This window comes from Vespa mandarinia, chromosome 21 (genome assembly GCF_050613455.1).
Source record: "Vespa mandarinia isolate Hongniang chromosome 21, ASM5061345v1, whole genome shotgun sequence".
In the NCBI taxonomy this organism is placed as follows: Eukaryota; Metazoa; Arthropoda; class Insecta; order Hymenoptera; family Vespidae; genus Vespa; species Vespa mandarinia.
In genome coordinates this window covers 3,241,243-3,264,000 of record NC_140830.1, presented here as the reverse complement: position 1 = coordinate 3,264,000, position 22,758 = coordinate 3,241,243, and the positions used below count along the sequence as shown (strand labels likewise).

Genomic DNA, 22,758 nt, shown 5'->3' with positions numbered 1-22,758 from the left:
TTCTTTTTTCTGCTATTTCTTTTCCTTTTTCTTCTTCTCTCTTCTTCTTCTTTTCTTTTTTCTTTTTTTTTTTTTTTTTTATTAATCCATATCCCTCTTCTAAATGGACCGAATTTTTTTTACCAAGGCTCTGTGCGAACAACGAAACCGTGCATTTTCCTCAGCACGCGATGAAAACATCGACGAGAATGGGCTCTGCTTTGTATAGACGAAAATTCTGATAGCTTTGAATCTGGGACACGTGTTCTTCTCTCTCTGTCTCTCTCATATATATATATATATATATATACGTACATATATATCCTTTTTTATTTTCTTTTTTATTATCATACCAGTAGGTATCCTCTAAATATAAAGGCAGCTAAATATCAGAGTCGCTCGTTTCGTCGATTGTCCATCTAAACACGGTAGCGCTTGAGATCAGAAATCATTCCTCGGTCGACCTTCAATTTTTTTTTTATTTTCTTTACATTTAATAGTTAATTCGTAGTTTGATATTCACGTAACTATGTTGGAGAAAAAGAGCAGAGCGTGGAAATTTAAAAAATTTATCGCGAGATTCTCCTGACATAAGAAAGAGAAAGAGAGAGAGAGAGAGAGAGAGAGAGAAATAGAGACAGATAGACAGATAGACAGATAGACAGACAGAGATAGAGAAAGAAAGAGAGAAAGAAAAAGAGAGATGGAGAGTTACTTTTTTAACGTTTGCTGCACTACCTTTTCTAACGGGCTCGATAATTTCATCTAGGTAAAATATAAAAGGCGAAGCGAATGCGTGACTTATTCGATTTCTCGAAACAAATAAACAAAACAAAAAAAACAAAAAACAAAAAAAAAACAACAAAAAAAAGAAGACACGAAAAATGGTAGACGAATAGAGAGGCGCGTTCTAAAGGTAAAAAGCAATGTCGTGTTATTCGATAAACTCGTTCAACCGTTCGGGATTCTAATTGTAAGATCTTATAGGATTTTCATGTTAAATCCTGTCACGTGCAATACGTGATATTTCAAAAATTGATATATCGCATCTTATACATTTTATTGACAAATAAATAAAAGAAGAAAATGTTCTCTTTATTTCTATTATCTATTCTTATCTTTATTAAACCTCGTTCTTTATACGTGATATCGATAAATATTGTATTCGAACTTTGTTAAATTTAAACTGATCCGTTAGTTCTTAAATCGTATTTATCAATTAATCAAATAACTAATTTATTTCTATTTGAAATTTCTATCTAAAGATATTCTATCTGGATATTCATTAAATCTTAAAAATAAATTTTTTTTATATCTATGACATATGAAAAAAAAAAGCATGAATTCTTATAAACGAAATAGAAAAGAACTGGAAAAAGCTTCGTGGATTGTCCGCATTAAATGAGTAAGGCAAAATATAAGAGAGAAAAGAGAGAGAGAGAGAGAGAGAGACAAAAGAGTTTTTCTTATTTCCGAGTAAAAACGTAACACGTTTATCTTTCCGCTCACGCGTTCAAGAGGACAAATAAACCGCGTTTATAATAATTTGGTGTACGATCTTATTTTTCGACAATATTTTTCATCCTCTTTTTCTCATTTATATTCTTTTCATCTCGATCTTTCTAATTCCTTCCAACACCGGAAATATATCGTAAATAAAGTAAGATCTATCGATCGTGGGCCTTCTCGATCGTGTCTTCGCTTTTCATCGAAACGCCAAGACAACAATGGCTTTCGCACGTTATTCTATTTTTCCATGGGCTTGTTTGATCGAATCCCACCATAATATTTCTCTCTTTTTCTATTCTATACCTATACACAAATACATCCGGATGGATGCATATATATTCGCAACGACTTGCATTCCTAATTGCATTCCGATAACCGATTCGCGTATCTCAATTCCACGAGAGAAATTATGTCCTTAATTGCCCTGGCTCTGCTTTTTCTTTTAGATTTTTTTCTTTTTCTTCTCTTTTCTCTTTTTTCCTCTTTTTCTTTTTTTCTTTTTTTTTTTTTTCTTTTCCTTTTCATTTCCATTCATTTTATTAACGATCCCGGGTTAAGTGTCATTCGCATTAGCTTTGTGCTTTTTCTTCTATCTAATCCATTCGGGATCAAACGTTTCGTGATTTCTAGGAAAATATGATATCGAATTTAAATCGTTATCTGTCTTTCTATCTAATCGGAGAAATATAAGATATTTGATTAAAATGTCTTTCCAAAATTTATCATGACCCATGGGAAGTGATTTTCAATTTAGCAAACATAGATAACGATCGATGCGCCGAGTCCATTAGAAACGTATCAGTAGTACAAACGAAAGGGAATAAGAGAGAGATTGTAACTAGAAACCGGTAAAAGTTCGCTGTAATTGATACTCAAAATGAAAAGCGGAATAAAAGGGACGACGTGCATTCGCGTATCTCCCATGTTCTATATATATATATATATATATATATATATATCTAACTATCTATTTATCTATCTATCCATCCATCTTTTTCTCTTACTATATTTCTCTTTGAAAGATCGAAAAGCTTTGACCGTATACTGCAAGAAGCCGAAGCAGAAACTCATACGAAAAGGATAACACGAATGTAAAGAGACTTTGGAAAAGCGATAGATAGACATACATAGATACATACATACATACATATATACATTCTGAAAAATTCGGTCAGTTTTGCAGTCATTCGTTATGCGCTCAGAACGCATAAACGGAAAAAAGAAGAAGGTTACACGTTTTGTCGTTTATTTATTGGCTTCGTGAGTTTCCAGTGTAGGAACGAACGGATGGTTTTTTCGCAAGTCGAAGAAATAGATTTCCTTCTCTTCGACAAAGCCGTTTTACATGAAAAACATAAAGGAAAAGAAGAAGAAGAAGAAGAAGAGAAAAGATGTACAAAGCGATTCGGCTTCTTTTCCGGAAAGTCATCCAGCCGAGTGCAACGCCGTTCCAGAAAGAAAATGTTAACGACGACGTCGACGACAAGGGGGTTAGAAGAAAACGAGGTGGATTCGAGTACGAATGCGTAAAAATATGACGTAAAAGATATACGAAAGAGAAAAATAGAGATATATATATAGAGAGAGAGAGAGCGAGAGAGAGATAAAGAAAGACAATTTGTAGAGGAATGTAAATTGTAAAAAAAGAAAAGATATACGTATATACGCGTACTCGTATATTTTTCTGTCGATCGTACGCGTTTCTATGTGCCGTTAAAAATATACTTCTATAATATCATCGAAATGGTATTAAACGTGCACCTTTTAGAAAAACTTTGACGAATGAAAGTGCGAGGAAACATAAGAAAATGGAGAAGTAGGAAGGAAAAAGAAAAAGGATAAAAGAAGGAAGGAGAAAGATGAAGGAAAATTATTATTGGACATTTTTTTTCTTTTCTTTTCAAGTAGGATTCCTTAAAAAAGAAAAAAAAGAAAAAAAAGAAAAAAAAAGAAACGTTTAAAAATATCCCATCGGATATGAAATTCCTCGTGAAGGAAAAGGCACTCTTTTACGTCAACTCTGGTATCGAGCGTACGTTTCAAGGCTAGGGCAAGCACGTTAAGAAGACGACGATAAACGCTAGCTCTCGTCTAGCTAGACCGAAGGGTGATTACGAAGTTCGCGTGAAAGGTGGAAAAAAAAAGAAGAAGAAAAAAAAAAAAAGAAATCGAGTTGGGTAGGTGGACGGGTTGGGAGGAAAAGAAGGATCGATCGGATACTATCTCTTCGTGTCTTCGACTCTCTTCGATTCTCTTCGCAAGAGTACAGAAAGTAAAGAGAAGAAATAGAAGAACTAGAAGAAGAAGAAGAAGAAGAGAGATAGAAGAAGATCGTACGCTCGTACGCGTTTCCTCTTCGAGCTTGGTTAACAGAGCCGAAGAGACGGGCTTTTAAACGAGACAAGCATTGACTTTGAAGCAAACGGCTGGGTGCTTCTTTTCAACTCAAGAGAGAGAGAGAGAGAGAGAGAGATAGATAGATAGAGAACATTCGCATCGTTAGCAATCGATAATGAGAGCGCGTATAATTACCATATTTTTCGATGCCAATGAACCACCTCTGCTGTCCACGATTCTGAAAAAAAGAAAAAAAGAAAAGAAAAAGGATAGATAGAAAAAAGATGATGACGCAAAGAGAAGACTGAGACGAAGAAAAAATGAGGAAAAAAATGAAGAAGACGAGGAATGAAACGATAAAAGAAAGTTACAAGCTCGCGTGCGAACATTTCGCCTAACACAACGCACACACCTTCCTTCCACTTAGAAATTTATGAACGCGATCGAGCCAAAGGGATAAGGGCGTATCGATCAAGTCGCGTCGCAGCTCTCAACCCTTCGTATGCATCGTAACTACTAGTATTACTACTACCCTACTACTACTATCTTACTAGTGCTATTACTACTACTATCCTACTATTACTACTACTATTACTTATTTGGAGGAGACGTCTGTCTTTTCTTTCCTTTCTACATTCACACGAGACATACTTTTTTCTTTTCCTTTTTTTTACTTTCTTTTTCCCTTTTACTACATATTTTTCATTGTTTTAAACAAATATCTATGTGTTAAGAGAACGAAGAGATGAACGGAGAGGGGACAATGTAAACTGTAAACAACGAAGAACGCGTTGGCTGGAGTAAAGATGGAAAAGCAGAGGGATATAAAAGAAAAAGATAAAGAAAAAAGAAAAGAAAAGTGCTTTCCAAGCGTTAATGCATTTTTCACCGAGAAGACATATATTCCGGGTCGTTCCGCGTATGGCCGGTTCTTCTAATGGCTTTTAAACGAGTATTTTCGGACCCCATGGAAAAAAACTCATCCTTATGTTGCTAAGCGATGCTAATGTTTGCCTTAGATGCTTACGAAATAATTAATGACTTTTGTTGTAAACATATCCCACTTTAACTTTAATCATTGCGATACGAAGGGTTCGGAATGATTATTAAATCGACTTCAAATGTGAAAAGAACTTGACTGAAAAAAATATTTTCCAATACTCGTTATAATGTATCGGATAAATAAACGAAGAAAAAAAGAATAGCGAAGTAATGGAGAAATCGAAAACAAATTGTGTGCAAAAAGCATTAGATAACGAATGTTCAGTTATGTAGATACTATTATTGTGGCAAATTCGTATCCGATTCATTTGCTTTAACGTTTCGGTCCAACAAATTCTAGGAGCAATCGTCGAATCCCTATTCTCTCCGATTTTTCCTATCGAAATACGCTAATCCTCCCTTGCCTTTTCGTGCGCGCCGCTTAACTCCGTACGAAAGTTTTGGAGAATCGACGGGACGCGTCCGAGTCTTCGATTTCGAGCGTGAAATTTATTCGACCGTAACCGTGCCGCGATTCTTTTGCGATAAAAGCTACCAGCTATATATACACATATGTGTATGTGCGCGCGCGCGCGCACGTATATATATATATATACGGGAGAAAGAGAAAGAAAGAGATAGAAAATAAATATTATTTTTGCATTTACGACTTTTATCGTTTTCCAATCCGGCCACCCCCTTTCCACGACTAATCGTAGATTCTTCCGACTGTAACTTCGCTATATGCGTTCAGTATATATATATATATATATATATATATATATATATACATACACATACGTGTACGTATAAAATTCACGTGTGTGAGTATCTCTACGTGCCAGCTGTTTCCACGCGGATTGCCCGTCGCGATTCAACTCTTTCTGTTATCGGAATCCATGACGTGGTAGATACTCTATGTTCATTGATCTTAAACAAAATATCGAAGATAATATCGTAAAGAAATGATTTTAACTCAATCTAGAATGTCGTATAACTTTAAATTCATACTCATCTAGATATATCTTATTTCACAACGTTCTCCCGATAAAATTAATTATTACTGATAAGCGTTTCATCATGTTAGATGGGAAAATATTCCGCAGGATTTTCTTCTTCGTTTTTTTTTTCTTTTTAGTTACATTAAATCGAAAAAATTAATGATACCGCCGTAAGGAGTCGATTTAATTTCTAATTGTAATTCTTGAAATTTAAGTTAAAATCGTTTTAATTCATATTACCAGAGAGAGAGAGAAAGAGAGAGAGAGAGAGAAATAAAGAGACAGGGAAACAGATAGACAAAGAAAAAGAGAGAGAGAGAGAGAGGCGCAGCCTCCCAAAAGAGATTAAACTGTCGTGTCTTCAGCGCATCCACATACGTGACAGATGCAATGGTGTGTACGCGAACGATCGACGCGTGGTACCAATAGACTAGCGCGGACAGTAATAATTATCAAAACGCGAAGCATCGCCAGCCTGCAGGCTGCAGGAACATCGCCAATAGCAACGGCAAACTGCAACAACAACGGCAACAATAACAGGGATTGTTGCTTGCTTCTCCTTTCACGTAGCAACGTGTCTGTCTGTCAGTGGATGCGCTCGCGTGCATATAGAGATGATCCAATAGGATTTTAGCTCGTGGAGATGCAACATTGTTCCTTTTCTTTTTTTCCCCTTCCCCTTCCTCTCTGCCGTATCCTCATTTCTATTTTCGACGTACGTTTCTCCAAAAGTCAATCGCGTCTAAACGATGAAATTGATTCGATCTTCACTCCTTTTCCTCTCGTGGTTGGTGTCCTTGTATCGTATTTCTTCTTTTTCATTTTATTTCTTTCGGTTTTTTTTTTTTTCTTTTTTTTTCTGACGTCTCGCCCGACAAACTCGAGGGATTCCATTCTCGATCGATCGAGAATGGTTTTAAAAAAGATGGCAATCGTCCGAAATATCATTTGAAACGCACGTACGTAAGAGCAGCACGCTCGATTTCCACCTACCCTGACGAATATTTCATTTTAAAAGGACGAATATCTCGGGATCGTGGTCGTTCGAGGATACGAGAATAGATAGAGATAGAGATAGAGAGAGAGAGAGAGAGAGAGAGGGACGACGACGACCGACTCGACAAAATCGACGCTCGTCGTACAAACTTTCGACGGCTTTCGAGATTTGGCAGCTGTCCCGACGACGAATCAGACGAGCTTTCGAAACGAGTCCGAACTATCTACGTTTTTCTCTCCTTCCATTCGAATGCTTTCGACCTTTCCTTTTTTTTTTCTTACGCAGACATTTTTCTGTTTTTTCTTTTTTTTTTTCTATTTTTCTTTCTCTTTTTTAACTAGTTGTTATAAAATCCTCACAACCTTTTTCTCATTTCCGTTCAGATGCGATCGTCGTTAATTCTTTCTTCATACACGATTTATTTTGTTTTGAAATGAAAAAAGAAAAAAAAAACAAAAAAAGAAAGAAGGAGGAAAAAAAAAGCTTTGTGTGACCGGACCATAAATTATTATTTCATTCTTAATTAAACTGTATCGAATCTAATCACGTATGTCGTAATTATTGAACAAATTAATGTGATGCGTTTGAGGGTTGAAAGAGCACATTAATGGTCTTATTAATTGTGATTTGAAGCAACCGATCAATATATTCGATACTTGCGTATTCAACAGCATAAACTAAAATCACGATTATCCTCGTTCTCATTTTTCGAAACGATCGTTAATCGAGCCACGTATTAAACGACGTCTCGATTAAGCGACGTCCAATAAATCAACACTCTCCGCCATTTATCAACATCGCATATCGCTGACGGACATATAGCCGCGAGGTACTAGAACGATTTTTATATTCATGCCATGCAAAATCGGCCGAGCGGGAAACGGGAAACGGCTTCTTTCCTGCACCTCGTATAACACATAGAAAAGATAAAAATTGTTTTTATTAACGAATTCAATAAACGGGATATATCGTGTTAATGTATTAATAAACCAGTCATTGCGATATATATATATCTCGAATAAAAGACAAATTAAAAAACGACATCGAATCGATTGTAAATTATGTCATGTTAACCATCGAAAGAAATCAATGAAATTTCCCTTCAACATTATTCATTCAATTTATTACAAACTATAGATATCGAACAATAATAAAAAACGTTTAATATCATTTCTTGTGATTCTTATTAAATTTTAAAATAAAGTAATATAATATATTGAAATTTCGTTCATAGTATACATTTGATATCGTTTAAAATTCTTGTCCATCTTTTTCCTGTAATAGTAGGAATCTAGCAAGAGAAAGAGAGAGAGAGAGAGAGAGAGAGAGAGAGAGAGAGAGAGAGAGAGAGAGAGAGAGAGAGAGAGAGCAAACGTTATCTTATCGAGACCGTATGAAATTACAATTAAATGGTTAATGAGAAGGAAACAGCTTTTTGTCCTATTTAAAATTACGAAATTAGTATAATTGTAAGACAAGATAATAATAATGATTTCCAAGAAATCGCGTAAGAATCAAATGGCTCGGCATTATCGTATACTATCTATTATGATAAAGATGCACTATTATCTATGTAAGATACCTATTTACTTATTCCAAGAGTAAAACGCGTTATCACGTACGATTTCATACAGAGAGAAATATATTCGATAGGAATATCAATGGATTCGTATATAGCTCGTTCGACTAAGTTAATACGCGATTGCCGTGTTTCTTCCCCATTTCTCTTCACGAAGTAAACTAGCTCGGAAATTAACTTGGAATGATTAATTACGGTGTAATTTATTTTCGAGAGATTAAAACGGCAATGCTCTTTCGCGTGTATTCACGTTTATTGCCAAAGAAATTCGTCGGATCTTTTCAAACATTTTTTCGAAGATACGATTTAAATCTATCACATCATAGTTTTTGTATATCCTTTCGAAAGGTCGATATCGTTTTATATCGAACATCGAGTAAAGGGAATTTGTGAGAGCAGAAGGATGAGCTCTCTCGCTCTCTCTCTCTCTCTCTCTCTCTCTCTCTCTCTCTCTCTATCTGTCTATCGCGCTCGTGTGCGCGTTTTATGGAAGATAATCGGTGCTTGAAATTCGAGAGCTCGGGCCAATGGTGTTCGTCTAACGGCGTTGGCACGCTTTGCACATACGACAAGCCGAGATGATATCGATCGTAACGCTTTCAAGATCGTTATACCGTTCTAACGTTTCTACGAGTTTACGAGGCGGACAGCTACTAGTAAATATTAATCCTTCGTATTCGAACGACCAAGTAAAATGCCTCGATGCATTATATTCAACTACTATCAGAACGTTTATCATTAGTTTATTTATTCGTTTTATTTATCATCCAACAATTATGTGAAATATGTTGTAGTTAAACGTATCTACATTCAAATTAACGTGTTAAAACAAATCATTTTCGTTAGCTTCTCTAGATATATGTTTAGTTGCAAAGATATAAACTCTCTTCAAAGATAAACGTCATCTGATACCCACGAGATTTCACTGGCGAAGACGGTCTAAGTACTTAACCTAACGAATTTTCCTATGGGGAATCGGTCGTAACTCGTTTCTAACTAAATTTAAAACCGATACCATTCCAAAGGTACCTACTGGGGAAACTCACTCTCTCTCTCTCTCTCTCTCTCTCTCCCTCTCTCTAAGCCGCACAAAGTTACACTTAATTTTCTAACGTCAAGTTTCTAAATGTATCTTGGAAGGTAAATACTCCGTCCTACGTTAGCTCGTTTTCCTAAGGCATACACAAGCAGCAAGGCTTCGCAATCAAGGCTGTCAATTTGGGTTAGGTCGCAAGCATGATAGGAGAATGCCATTCCATATCTCTATCGAGTATGAGTAGAACGCATCGGTGACTATCGATGAGATTAATCAGGATCGTTGCGACAAATTTCATCGATTATCAACAACAAAAATATTTCAATTTCTAACAAATTTTACGGTGGATCGTAAATATAACGAAAAGGAAAAAAAGAAAAAAATTATGGTGCTTCTAATACTAATTATCTTTACCATGGACAACAAACGAGCTTAAAAGCTCGCGTACTAGGAGTAACAAAATTGGCGTTCAGCCACCCACGTAATTTGAGACACGCTCGGTTTACGATACGAACTAACGCGCGCCGAACCTATCTTCGACACCTAATAATAATTACTATGCATTAGGTAGACTTGACTCGTTCGATCAAACGATATAATATTCGTTTCATATCTAAACTTCATTTTTAAAATTTTTAGAACCTTTCTTTAATATATCATTTCAGAATTTAATCTAATTCATTAAAATACAATAAGCAATATATGAAAGTATTTTAATGTACATGGTTAGAATTATAAAGAAAAGATTTTGAAAATCCAATGAAATATGCAACCTTTCACTCGATAGTATTTGCGTCACGTTAGATTTCGATATGTCGCAAGTAATATCGAGTAATATGGAGACTCGAAGTACCATTAGAGTGCTCGTTAAAAAATGCATGCGATCTAAAGATTATTCTATTTTTATATTGTTATTCTTTTAAAATCAAATAAAATCTCGATCGCGTTCGATGCCTCTTGGAAGAAAAATCGATGGTACCACATCTATTTGTTTCAATCAAAGAAAAAAAAAAAAAGAAAAAAAAAAAGAAGAAGAAAAAAGAGAAATAGTTTTGTGTTCTTAAAATCTATACCAGTGTATATTAAATATAGTCGAGTTTAAATCAATACTATTGGATTATCCATTATTTCTTGTATATTAACCTTTATTTCATTAACCTTTCGTCCTCGTTACGATTGAGTGTTCCGAGGGATTTAAAAATTCACTTAATACTTAAGTAGTTTTGCGATGGCTCCAAAACACTCGTCCACGATTTAGGTTGAAATTGAGGAATGAATGATTCGTAGGTGATTAAAAATGAAGTAAGTCGACATCGACGTTGATTGAAATCCTATTCGGTGATACACTGACTCTAATAAGCGATAGTTATTTTTTAACAGATAGTCACTTAAGTTTATTCGCAAAACTGACACAAGAAACTAACTAGACTGCATTACACGTATTCGATGCAAGATAAATCGCGAAATGCGACCGAACAAACAAACATTGTACTTCTATTTCGCGATTTTTGAATTTTTATTATACAAACACACGATTACTTCGTTGCTACGTATAGATTGCAATGTAGTTCTGAGTATAAAAAATACAAAGAAAATTATTAGTATCATTATTATATCGAGAAAGTATTAAAAATATACGAAATTGAGATTCTTTGAGAGCGCTCGTTGTTACACGACGAGTGTACTGCCTCCAAATGATGAAGAACGAAAGAGAGACCTTCGATGTTTACTCGTCGGAATGCTATAGGAAACTAACCTGATAATCTTCTAAAAGTCAGTCAAAGGTCTTTCTTTGTTGATATTACGCATAGCCAACGACCGCAATATAAAAATATGTAAATATTGGCCTATTAAATACGTATTACACGTTATGAACGAATTATGAAATGTTTAACTAAATGTATTATTGTTTAAATAATAGCCAATTATATTCCTTCAATATTATTAATTGTTTAAATAATTCTAAAATTATCGATAGTATGAATTGTTTAAACTTATCACGTTTGAGAGAAGATTGTCTCGATGCGTTTATACGTCGGAATGCAAAAAAAAAAAAAAAAAAAAAAAAAGAAAAAAAGAAAAAAAAAAACTGTTTCGATGACAATCAAAGTCAATCAAATATTTTGTTTTTTCGTTCATATTAGATGAGAAAAAAGATTTCGAGTTTAAAATTTAATCTATATCGAAATATTAAATTAAAGCTATTTCATATTTAACGCGTTTTATGAGTCATGTAACATTTGCGCGAATGTACTATTGTTTATATATTAGTTTATTATATCCCGAGTACATTGTACATTGTTTAAATAATTAAAAGGTTTTCGAAAATATAAATTATTTAAGCTTAACTGTATGGAACGAGAGAATTTCGTTATTTATTCGTCGGAATGCTAAATAATACTTTACTCGATAACTATCAAAGTCGATCGAGCGTTCGATTTTATTGATGTTCATATAGATGCAGCAACAACTTCAAGTTCGAAATTTACATGGATCAAGGTATTAAATTAAATTTATTTTATATTTAACGTACGTTACGTCCTGTTGAATTTGTAAACAAATGTACTATTGTTTAAAACCTTAGTTAATCGTACTGCATATAAACTTGAAATTATTTTAATAAATGTGATATAATCGAAAGTATTAATTATTTAAACGAACGAGTATAAACAGCGACGATTTAAACTTATAACGATGTGAAATAGAAAAGATAACCAACTCGACAGCTGTTAAAATCATATGTTCGTTAATCATTGTTATAAATTAAATAAGTATATTGATTGTTACGTTATCTTATTACAAAAGTAAGAATGACAAATATAAAAGGAAAGAAAAGAAAAGAAAAGAAAAGAAAAAGAACTAAGTATGTTATAATATATACCTGTAATATAATATTAATACCTTAAGGTTTAACACGATGTTCTCGATACTCGGCTATATTTAACGCTTCTATTTGCGTAAAGTGCTCTCTCCCACACGAAGGAAGGAGTATATCGATCTATCAAAGAGTACTATCGCGTCGATAGCACTGAAAGCGAAAGTCCATCTATTCGAGAGACTCTAACGAAATTTTAACGCCCAGAAATCTTTTTATAGTGCTCATAAGAGACATAGGTATCTACACAGAATATATTGAAGTACATACATCGCTTTGGTTTTTCATGCTGAATCTGACCATGCTAATCTACCGGGTAGCATGTTTCGAATGATTTAAGTAGTCCGATACTAGTAAATGTTGGAATAGTAGAGGGAGACCAGAACTTGAATATGGTGGCTGATGAGACGGGTAGGTGGAGGGTAAGAGTACGAAAATATCCATTGGCTTGTAGCCAACTTGCTCTGCCCGTTTTGCAGACCAACTCGCACCCTTTTCGCTTACGTACATATCTTCCAGGTATTTATGGAACCTCCTTTGCAGATTTATTGGTATCGAGTTTGTGCCTATATCGATTTCCCTCTTTAATAATACATTCATATATTAATCTATTTCAAGTAGATAAAATATTTAAATTTATATATAATACATTGTGTTTTTATTATAATAATAATTGTGTTTGACGATATTAATCAACTGTACATGTTTTGTTTTGTTTTGTTTTTTTTTTCTTTTTTTTTTTTTTTTTTTTTTTTTTTTTTTTTTTTCAATAAAAAGATCATTTTCTAATCGTAAAGAAAGGATTATAAATTAAATTCTATCATTCAAAATTAGATATCCAATGTATAGAATTGTTTCTTATGAAAGATTGCTTAATATTTAAATATTAATATTTTCTGTTTCTCTTTCTCTCGCTCTCTCTCTTTCTCTCTCTCTCTCTCTCTCTCTCTGTCCTTCTTTCGTTCTTATTTTTATAAGCACGTGTATAATATTGTTTATCGTTTGAAAAAGTTTGAAAATTTTTAGGAAAAGAATTTCTAGACGAGCCACCCTGTATACATTTCCATCCACCAAGAGTTCATATCGAAACTTCACAGCGTTCCGTCTTCGTTACATCAACGACAGGCGACATCCACACTGCGACCCTCTTCCATCGGGCCGATATTTACGACATGAAATTTGCAAAATCGATCTCCTATCGTCCAAACTGGCGTCTCATTTTTTCGTTTGTTCTTTTTTCTTGTTTTCTTTTCTTATTTTTTTTCCCCAAAAAATACACAACCTCTCCTTCGGCCTAGTTTTAAAATGAGATAATAAAGCTTTGAGAATCATTACGCACTCTTTCTCTCTCTCTCTCTCTCTCTCTCTCTCTCTCTCTCTCTCTCTCTCTCTCTCTCTCTCTCTCATTGAAATTAATATATCCAAAACGAATATATATTCAGCAATTTTGATGAAACAGAATGGTTCTTTGTCTTTCAAATTTGCAATGAAATTCGTCGTATAATCGTCCGTTTTAACCACTCCAAATATTTTAATATAGATACATTGATATGGGAAGATATATATATATATATATATATATATATATATATATATATATAAATATATCCCTGGTTAAAGGAAAAAGAAAATGTATTAAATATATTCAATGTTTTAGATAAAAAAAAATAATTATAATGAGGATTCTCCAAAGAGATGAATTTTAATTCGATTATATAAAATCAAATACGAAATGGTAAAATGCGTTCGTGTCTCGTTATTAATACAACGATGAAAATAATAACGCGGCGTTTATTGTCTGGTATTGTCGAAGGCGAGTACGATGATGAATATCCGTGGTCGCTATTAAAAAGTTCAAAACGATTAACAATAAACTCTCCGCGTGCCAGTAGCGACGTGGAATGAGCATTGGACAATGCACACTGCTGGCCAATTCGTTTCCGCGGCATAATGTCGTGGATTTTGTAACGACGACGTAACAATGTGCAATTTCTGCCGGAAATAAATAACTCTACCATGCCGGACACGATGGAAACCGATTCGGCGAATAATCGTCCGCGATGTTTTTCGAATGAATGAGAGATGACATTTTTCTCTCTCCCCCTCTCTCTTCATTCATTCAAAAGAAATGATAAAAATCGATTATATTACCCTTTTTTTTTTTTGGCAATTAGTAAAATCATTTTCTTTTCTCTTTCTTACTTTCTTTTTATCTCATGTCCATATTTCCTTCTTCTATCTCAAATAAATTAATTATGATAATCATCCTGTAAATTTATTATTATTGAATTATTTTTTATCTTTCAATTAATTCGTTTATACTTATTCATTATTGTCGATTATTAAATACTTTAAGTAATTATACAAAACAGGAATAAACTTAATAGTAATATCGTTATATCTATCTCTTTGTTTTTACTAACGAATATAGAAGTGACCACAAAATTAAAAATTAAAATTCTCTAGGAGAAGGGACGGAATAAACGTTTTGGACAAAAATCCACTAGTGTCTCGAAATAAACGGATGTAAAGAGAAAGCTTTTAAACGATATCAGTTGTTGGTTTTTTTTTTCTTCTTCTTTTTTTTTAAATTAACGCTTCGTTAAGACCAATTAGTCTTTTCGTTTAAAAGAAGAAGCGATGTTTTCTTTTTTTTCATTCTCTCTTCTCCCAAACCCTCGACTTTTCGTTCCGATCTATTTTTTAATCGGACGAGTTATTAAATAGTCCAAGAGAAACGTGTATTTCGAATTTATCGGACAGCCTCGACAGAAAAGTTTATACGCGATTATTAATTTCCTTTTCCGATCGAGCAAATATTTTATCAGCTTGGTAAAAATTGTTCGTTTTATTCGAAGCGAAAACCTCACCTCATGCCAAAATCTTAAATATATGTACCAGCTAATTGGTAATGCTATTTTCTGTGATAACGGAACAACAATTAATCTATATATATATATATATATATATATATATATATATATATATATTATATGTATATTTAAACTCTATATAATTGCGGAAAAAATTAAAATACATTTTGATATATTTTCTTTCCGCTTGTAAAATTGTTTTCATTATTGATCAGCATTAATTCTTTTCGTTGGGCTCTCGATTGTCATAATAAAAATTTTATTTATAATAGAACGTTGAAATATTAAATATTCCTTTTTTTTTCTTTTATAAAGAACGCGATTTTCTTTTTTAAATTCTCTCAAGATATCGAAACGTAACACGAACGCTATACGATAAAAATTCTTAATACATAAACACACGAGATTCTGAAGATACATTTAAAATTGATTAATCGTTCGAGAATCGATTGAAAATCGCTCGAAAAGTTTTCCACGGCCGATGTATCACCGCCATCCTCTGTTGATTTAAGAATCCCATACGTCAAGTACGTGATAAGTAACGTTATCGATCGCATTCCATTAACCTTATTTAACGTAAACGACGAGGTTCGCGCATTAACGTAATAATCCTATCTCGATATACCCGTGCACGATTTATCGATAAACAAAATAAGCACGCAAAGCGGACGACACACGTCGTCAAAAACAAATTTCACAAAATAGCCAGACTCTAAATATCATCATAATGAAAAATTTCTTCTGATATTTTGATTGATTCATCAACAAAATGTTTCAAACAAAATAAAAATAAAAAAATATTCGATTAATTGACGATCATAGAAGGGCTATTATCCTCTTCTGAGAATCAATTGTTGTTTTTTCTATTTCCTTCTTCTTCTTTTTTTTTTGTCCTCACACACACACACACAAAAAAGCTGCGAAAGGGCGAAAAATAAGTAAGAGAAAGAAAGAGAGAAGGAGAGAGAGAGAGAGAGAGAGAGAGAATGGTCGAATCAACCTGCTCGTCGCAGCTCGTTCGTTCTATACGGAGACCTGAGTAGATGTCACGCGATTCCGCAATCATGCGAGCCCGGAGTAACATGCACCCAAGTCCTTATCAACGTTCGCAAAGTGAAATTATTCTACGTAAGGTCCCGTCTCTCGTTCTGATAGAACTTGCTTTAGGGAGTTTCTATAGAGAAAGGGCAATGAAATGGAGCGTAAGAGAAGGGTGTTAAAGAGGGAGGAATAAAAATTCCACCGCGTTTTTCGATCGCGTTTAAATAAAATAATAATCTCAGGAAATTGCGCCATTCTTGATAACCAAATCGATTATATATAAATTCTAACTTTTTGTACTATATTAATTTTCTTTTTTTTTTTATATATTACCGAAAGTAATCTTATAGCAGATGTTCGAACAAACAAGTACAAAAAAAATTGATCGATATTCAACGCTTCGATAATCGAAATATTATAAAACACGTTCTAAAGTTTATGTGCATAATCGATCATTTTGTTTTTTCCTTTCTTCTTTTTCTTCTTCTTCTTTCTTTCTTTCTTTCTTTTATTTATTTATTTTTTTTTTCTTTTTTTTTGTATAGTCGAAAGCTACGAAGTCGTATTTATTTTTATCGAATATAACGAGGGAGTATATGGTAGCTTGGTATCCATAGAGGGTGTACCAACGAGGTGTACACTCACAAGAGACGTTAAACTTTGACGGATAATGATTGTAGAGGCGTGGGGTGGGTTTCTCTTTGCCGTATTTCGTAGTATCGCCGTAATTTATGACGAAATTGTGACCGCGCTCGGCCGTAAATCTACTTCGTCTGGTTCGAGTTCGAATGCACGTGTCGGGCCACGCAGACGCGAGTTTCTACGACGCGCGATGAGAATAAAGTATTGTCTTTAAAAAGGACCGAAGGAACGAAAGAAAAGAAAAGAAAACAAAAGAAAAGAAAAGAAAAGAAAAAGAAAGAAAGGGAGAAGGAAAAAAGAAGAAAAATTAAAATAGAAAAGGAAAAAGAGAAAAAACAAAAATTCTCTTATTTATCGTTGGATGATAAACGTTCGTACGGGAACCGAAGGAATAAATTATAATACATCTCGATCTATCTCGAGCGCTCGTAAAGCATACAAAAGTGAAACTTTTTATTAACTTTTCTCGACGATTTTTCCGTGGTCAAAGGAAGGTGCTAAACGTTTACGATCGATGTCGATAAACGAGACGGACGATAGAAAAGAGAAAGAAAAAAGGAAAAGAAAAGAAAAGAAAAGAAAAAAAAAAGAAAAGGAGGGACAAGAGGAAAGAAAAAAACAGGGGAGGGGGATGAAATGCACGAGTTGTACGATAAACGAACGAGCTCACGATTGGGTTATCGGAAATGTTTCGATAGTGTAACGTGCCTCTGGGAATCGATAAGTCGCTATTAACGTTCTTCATTTATTGTTACCACTAGCGTCGTCGTTGTAATTAAAGTTGCAAGTTTATCATCACTACTCTTTCCCTTCTATTTTTTTATTTACTTTTATTATTATTAATTATAATAATAATTATTATTATTATTATTATTATTACTATTATATCGTTCTCCCTTAATTTTTTTCTCGTTTTTGCGAAGCTAAAAGTTTAAGAAAAGTCGTAAGAATTTTTCGACATCACATCTTTATAAATATTATCGAGTCTTTCGTTACTAAAAATCTACTACTACTATTACTACTCCTATTACTATTACTATTGCTATTACTACTGTTTTATCTCTCTCTCTCTCTCTCTCATACACACACACACGCACGCACTCATGCAAGCACACACCTCGTTTTTCTTACGCTTCGTCGTCTTAGCGGTTTCCTCGTCGTCGGCCCTGTCTTCTACCGCCCATTTAATTTGTCACCGTGGGTCTATTCAAAGTACGGCAAACTCGGCTGGCCGCCTTTTATCGGGATTACTCGAGAAAGACGACGACGAAGACGACGACGAAGACGACGACGAAGACGACCCAGACGACGACGACGACGACGACGACGACGACGACGACGACGACGACGACGACGACGACGACGACGACGACGACGACGACGACGACGACGACGACGAGGCGGAGAACGATAACGATATTCTCACTTCCGCCAACACTTCCAGTCAAATATTCCAAGTTCTGTCTTTCTCTGCTTTCTTAAAATGAATAAAAGGGACAGAAAAAAGAAAAGAAAAGAGGGAGAGAGAGGGAGAGAGAGAGAGAGAGAGCGAGAAGAGACTCGATTGATTTCTAAAGAGGAACGATTTATTAACGTCTCTTCTTGTAAATCACTCGTGATTCCATTTTTTACTCGATTATTGAATTATTTTGACGACTTGAAAAGGCGAAAAAAGATAAAGAAAAAGAAATCAAATCTCAATTATCCTTTCAGATGAATTATTCGTTCTAATAATTTTCACATTATACTGGCACTATTTAATTATAATTATTTTCGGAATCGTAATCTTTTTATTCATTCGTTTTATTGTAATATATATTGACATACGATTAAACGTAAAAAGAAGAAAGGAAAAAAAAAAAAAAAGAAAAAAGGAAAAATTAGAAAGAAAAGAGAAAAATATATACACAGAAAATAATTTGCGAGTAAAAGTTTTTCACGTGGAAAGAAAATTAATCGTACTAGACCGTAGTACAGCACGAGAAGGAAAAAGTCGATTGTTGAAGTACGATCGCGTATTCCTTAACAAGAGTATAATTTTTTTCAGTCATTAGACGATCGCAATCGCGCTAACCATTGTGATTAGGCGTCGTAGCGAGGCTCACGTGCCCAACTCGTTACACGTCTTCCACGAGAGGAAAAGAACAGAAAAGGAGCTTTTAAACGGCATCGTTACAGTAGAGCTACTTGACGAACAAGAATACAAATTCTTTCTATCGCAAAAGTTCCTTTACTACTTCGTGATCGAACGAGTTCAAATAGATCTTGATGAGAACGATCCTACTTCTACGAATTTATGTTACCACTTAAACGTGAGATTTTATTTTATCGATCCGTACAAATTAAATAATATCATTCAATATATTCGAATATAAGAATCGAGTATCAATTAAAAATATGAAAAATATTGATAATATTTAACATTAATTCGATGATGTTGACGTTCCGTATTAATAATTTGATCAACTATATTCGAAGATAAAAGATCGATTGTTAATTAAAAAATCAAAATATTTTATACATTATATCATGCTTTATTGAGTTATTTTTAATTAGATTCTATCATTATTCTCCATAAATATTTATAATTCGATGATCGAAAATAGAACGTTCAGATATATGGATTGATTGTTAATTCAAAATTTTGAAATATCTCATTTAATTATCATGTTTATCATAATATTTTTAATTTGATTATTTCAACATTCCGTAAAAAATAATTCGATGAATTAAGAATAAAGCAGGACACTGAAATGGAAAGATTTGTTTTCAAAGAAGACTCGACAAATTTCTAATTATTTTAACGACAAAAGAGAGAGATATAGAGAAAGAGAGAGAGAGAGAGAGAGAGAGAGAGAGAGAGAGAGAGAGAGAGAGAGAGAGAGAGAGAGAGAGAGAGAGAGAGAGAGAGTGCAAGTGCATTAATTAATAAAATTTTTTTACGACAGAAAAACAAAAAAAAAATCAAACCAAAATGAAAAAATGGTGCGTTTCGTTCTCCGCTCTGAAAGCTCTCATTCTCATGGCTTATTCCAAGGCCGGCGGGCAATAGAAAAGAGACGACGTTGGGCGCTTTGTTCTATACGCTCGGAAATTGGCTTTTTTGTGAGCTATTGTTATAAAATTTAGGAACGCGTTTAAAACGCGAGGCAACGTACGTTGGGTCGCTTGGAAAATAAAAATGTCTTTGATATTATATGTCACATACTGAGAGAGATAGAGAGAGAAAGAGAGAAAAAATAAGGGACACGAAGAGTCATAATTTTTACTCTCACATACGTTAACTCCTCATCTTCTGATAGCGAATTGAAATTAATGAAAGGAGAGAGAAAAAGGGTAGGGGAAGTGATAAAAAGAAGATTCGAAGAAACTTCTAAGAGTCATTGAAATCGACGTGAGTATGAGAGAGAAAGAGAGGAGAGAGAGAGAGATCAAGAAAAAAAATGAAAGAAGTTATAAGCTAAGAACGGCTGTGACGTTTAAGCACGTTTCCTTTAAATCTTTCTTCTCTCTCTCTCTCTCTCTCTCTCTCTCTCTTTCATACACACATACACACGCACGTACAATGATTCAAAGATCGTGACGAGATCTTCCTGGTAAGGAAAAAAGAAAAAAAATAATTTATAACTTTCTAATCCTGAACATCTTAAACTTCGAAATATCCATCAAGAACTTATTTCCAAGAAAACGTAATATGAGAATGTCATAGACATTAACATGATAATCAATTGAATTATACTATTGTCAATCTTGATGAAACTGTTAAAAAATAAAGGGTAGTAACTATTATTTCTCTCGAATGGAGGACGAAATCACGTAGCAGTTTGGATGGATAGAATATTTCAAAGACGTCTTTACGTCCACTGCAGAATCGCTTTCAACGGATAGAGAACCGATGGAAAGAGAGAGAAAGAGAGAGAGAGAGAGAGAGAGAGAGAGAAATAGGAAGAAAGGACAGAAGAAAGAAAAAGGGGTGGTGCACGTACGCGATCGTGGGCGAAATCGATTATCGCGTAAAGTGGTTACGCAGAAAGCGATACGGACTCCCTCTCTTCCTCTCTCTCTCTCTCTAACGGATAGGAGAGAGAAAAAGAGAGAGAGAGAGAGAGAGAATGGAATCGGTTGCTCCTCGGAAATGTCGAGAGAATTTTCTCGGTGGCCGGGCTTTCACGAGGACAGAGTGGCTCGATAAAAGCGACCGGATCTCACCTCGCGCCATCCCCGGAAATGCCGATGGTCAAAGCGTACGAGCTTATACGTGGCTTCGTAATGTTCTTTTACCTTATCCTTACCAATACGATCCCCTTCCTCTATCCTCTTCTCCCCCCTTTCCCGCACTCCCCGTTCCCTTGCACATCCACCCGGTCTATCTATCTCTCTTCTTTCTTTTTTTTCTCTTTTCTCTTCCACGAGGCCCGAATCTTACTTCCTTCCTTCCTTCCTTCCTTCCTTCCTTCCTTCCTTCCTTCATTCCTTCCTTCATTCCTTCCTTCTTTCCTTCCTCAATTTCTCTCGATATTGGCTAAGAACGACGACTAAGGAACGTGCCAAAGTACCTTGGTTTGTACTATCGATCGATCAATTCTTACGACGATCGAGGCCGATCTATATCGTCGATAACGGAGAAAAGTCGTCCTTCTTCTTCTTTTTCTTTTTTTTTCTTTTTCTTCTTCTTCTTCTTCTTCTTTTCTTCTTCCTCGTTCTAAAGGAATATCTGTTCTACGAGAAATGATCTTCTAAAAAGAAAGAAATAAAATAAGAAAGAAAGTAAGAAGAAAAGAAGGAGTAAGGTTGTTACCACAACCGCAAAGACTTACGGTCCTAAGATAAGAAAGAAACTTTGCGAATGCACGCTTCTGATAGGTCCTTCGATCTTTCAGAAGCCAACTCGAAATCGATCGAAAAGTCTCTCGTAACCCGTCCATCGGATTACCTTGAGCAATCTCTCTCTATCTCTCTCTCTCTCTCTCTCTCTCTCTCTCTTTCTCTCTCATCTGGTAGAGCAGCAATTTCGAGAGATAGAGGAAAAATCACAAAGTAGAGATCTTCGCGTTTTACTACATTGGAAAATCGCGTGCTTTGCATTCGTCCATAGTTGCAATTTGGATCGTTCAGGATGGGCCCGGTAAAGGAAGGAAGTAGTCCTCGCCTTGACCTTCTAAAAAGAGGAAGAAGAAGAGGAAGAAGGAAATCGTAGGAAATCGTGAAGGAAAGATAGAAACGGAAATCGCGTGCGAACTATGCCAGATGTTAACAAAGAGATATCAGGGAGAAAGACAGTACCTTGGAAAAGTCCTTTAAGAGAAGTTCGCGCGACCCTAAGCGAAAGGCCAAACGCGCGAAACGAAACTTCGAAAGACCCTAGGCGGATTACCTTCAGACGTCGAATAAGATCGGACGAACGCGACACTGAATTTTCTTCGACGTTGATAATACTAGGGATATATCCTCGGGAAAAGCACCACTGAGAAATTTTTTAAGTGTACATATATATATATATATTTCTTTTTTTTTTCTTTTTTTTTTTGATCAGAATATATTCAAGTTCTTATGGAATTCAACGAAAATATTTATGATAATCCTCTTTCTCGAGATATCTTTCTCTCTCTATATTAACGGCATATTCAATATTTCCATTAGTTTTTCTCATTTTCATTAAAAAATAAAAAAAGTTTATACGTAGACGCGTATACTTGTATATGTCTATCGTATTCCTATATGCATGAAAAATATTATACAATTAACTTATAAATAAATTAATTTCATTTATTTTAATATTCGAATATCTCTAAGTAGGCGTAAAATATAAATTAAAATTTTTGCTCATTCGGAACTTACGAAACGATTCCTTTACCTCGTGAAATACACGTACGTATATAATATATTATATATGTACGTATGTATGTAT

The 22,758-nt window shown here is 34.5% G+C and overlaps 1 protein-coding gene and 1 long non-coding RNA gene across 7 annotated transcripts in view; one reads left to right on the top strand and one right to left on the bottom strand.

The window, feature by feature from the left end:
- Positions 1-22,758, bottom strand: part of LOC118444051 (uncharacterized) — a 207,417-nt gene that overhangs the window by 70,664 nt on the left and 113,995 nt on the right. For 3 of the 6 annotated variants that reach the window (XR_004838859.2, XR_014983426.1, XR_014983427.1), the window contains exons 1-2: positions 10,563-11,149; positions 4,021-4,063 (exon numbers count right to left, since the gene is read on the bottom strand). The exons of 1 other annotated variant lie outside the window; for it this stretch is intronic. This is a non-coding gene — a long non-coding RNA (uncharacterized LOC118444051). Of the gene's footprint in view, positions 1-4,020; positions 4,064-10,562; positions 11,150-22,758 lie in introns of those variants that run through there. 2 more of the 6 variants (XR_014983423.1, XR_014983425.1) reach the window with 2 other exon arrangements.
- Positions 1-22,758, top strand: part of ed (hemicentin protein echinoid) — a 155,005-nt gene that overhangs the window by 27,518 nt on the left and 104,729 nt on the right. The gene's annotated exons all lie outside the window — the stretch shown is intronic.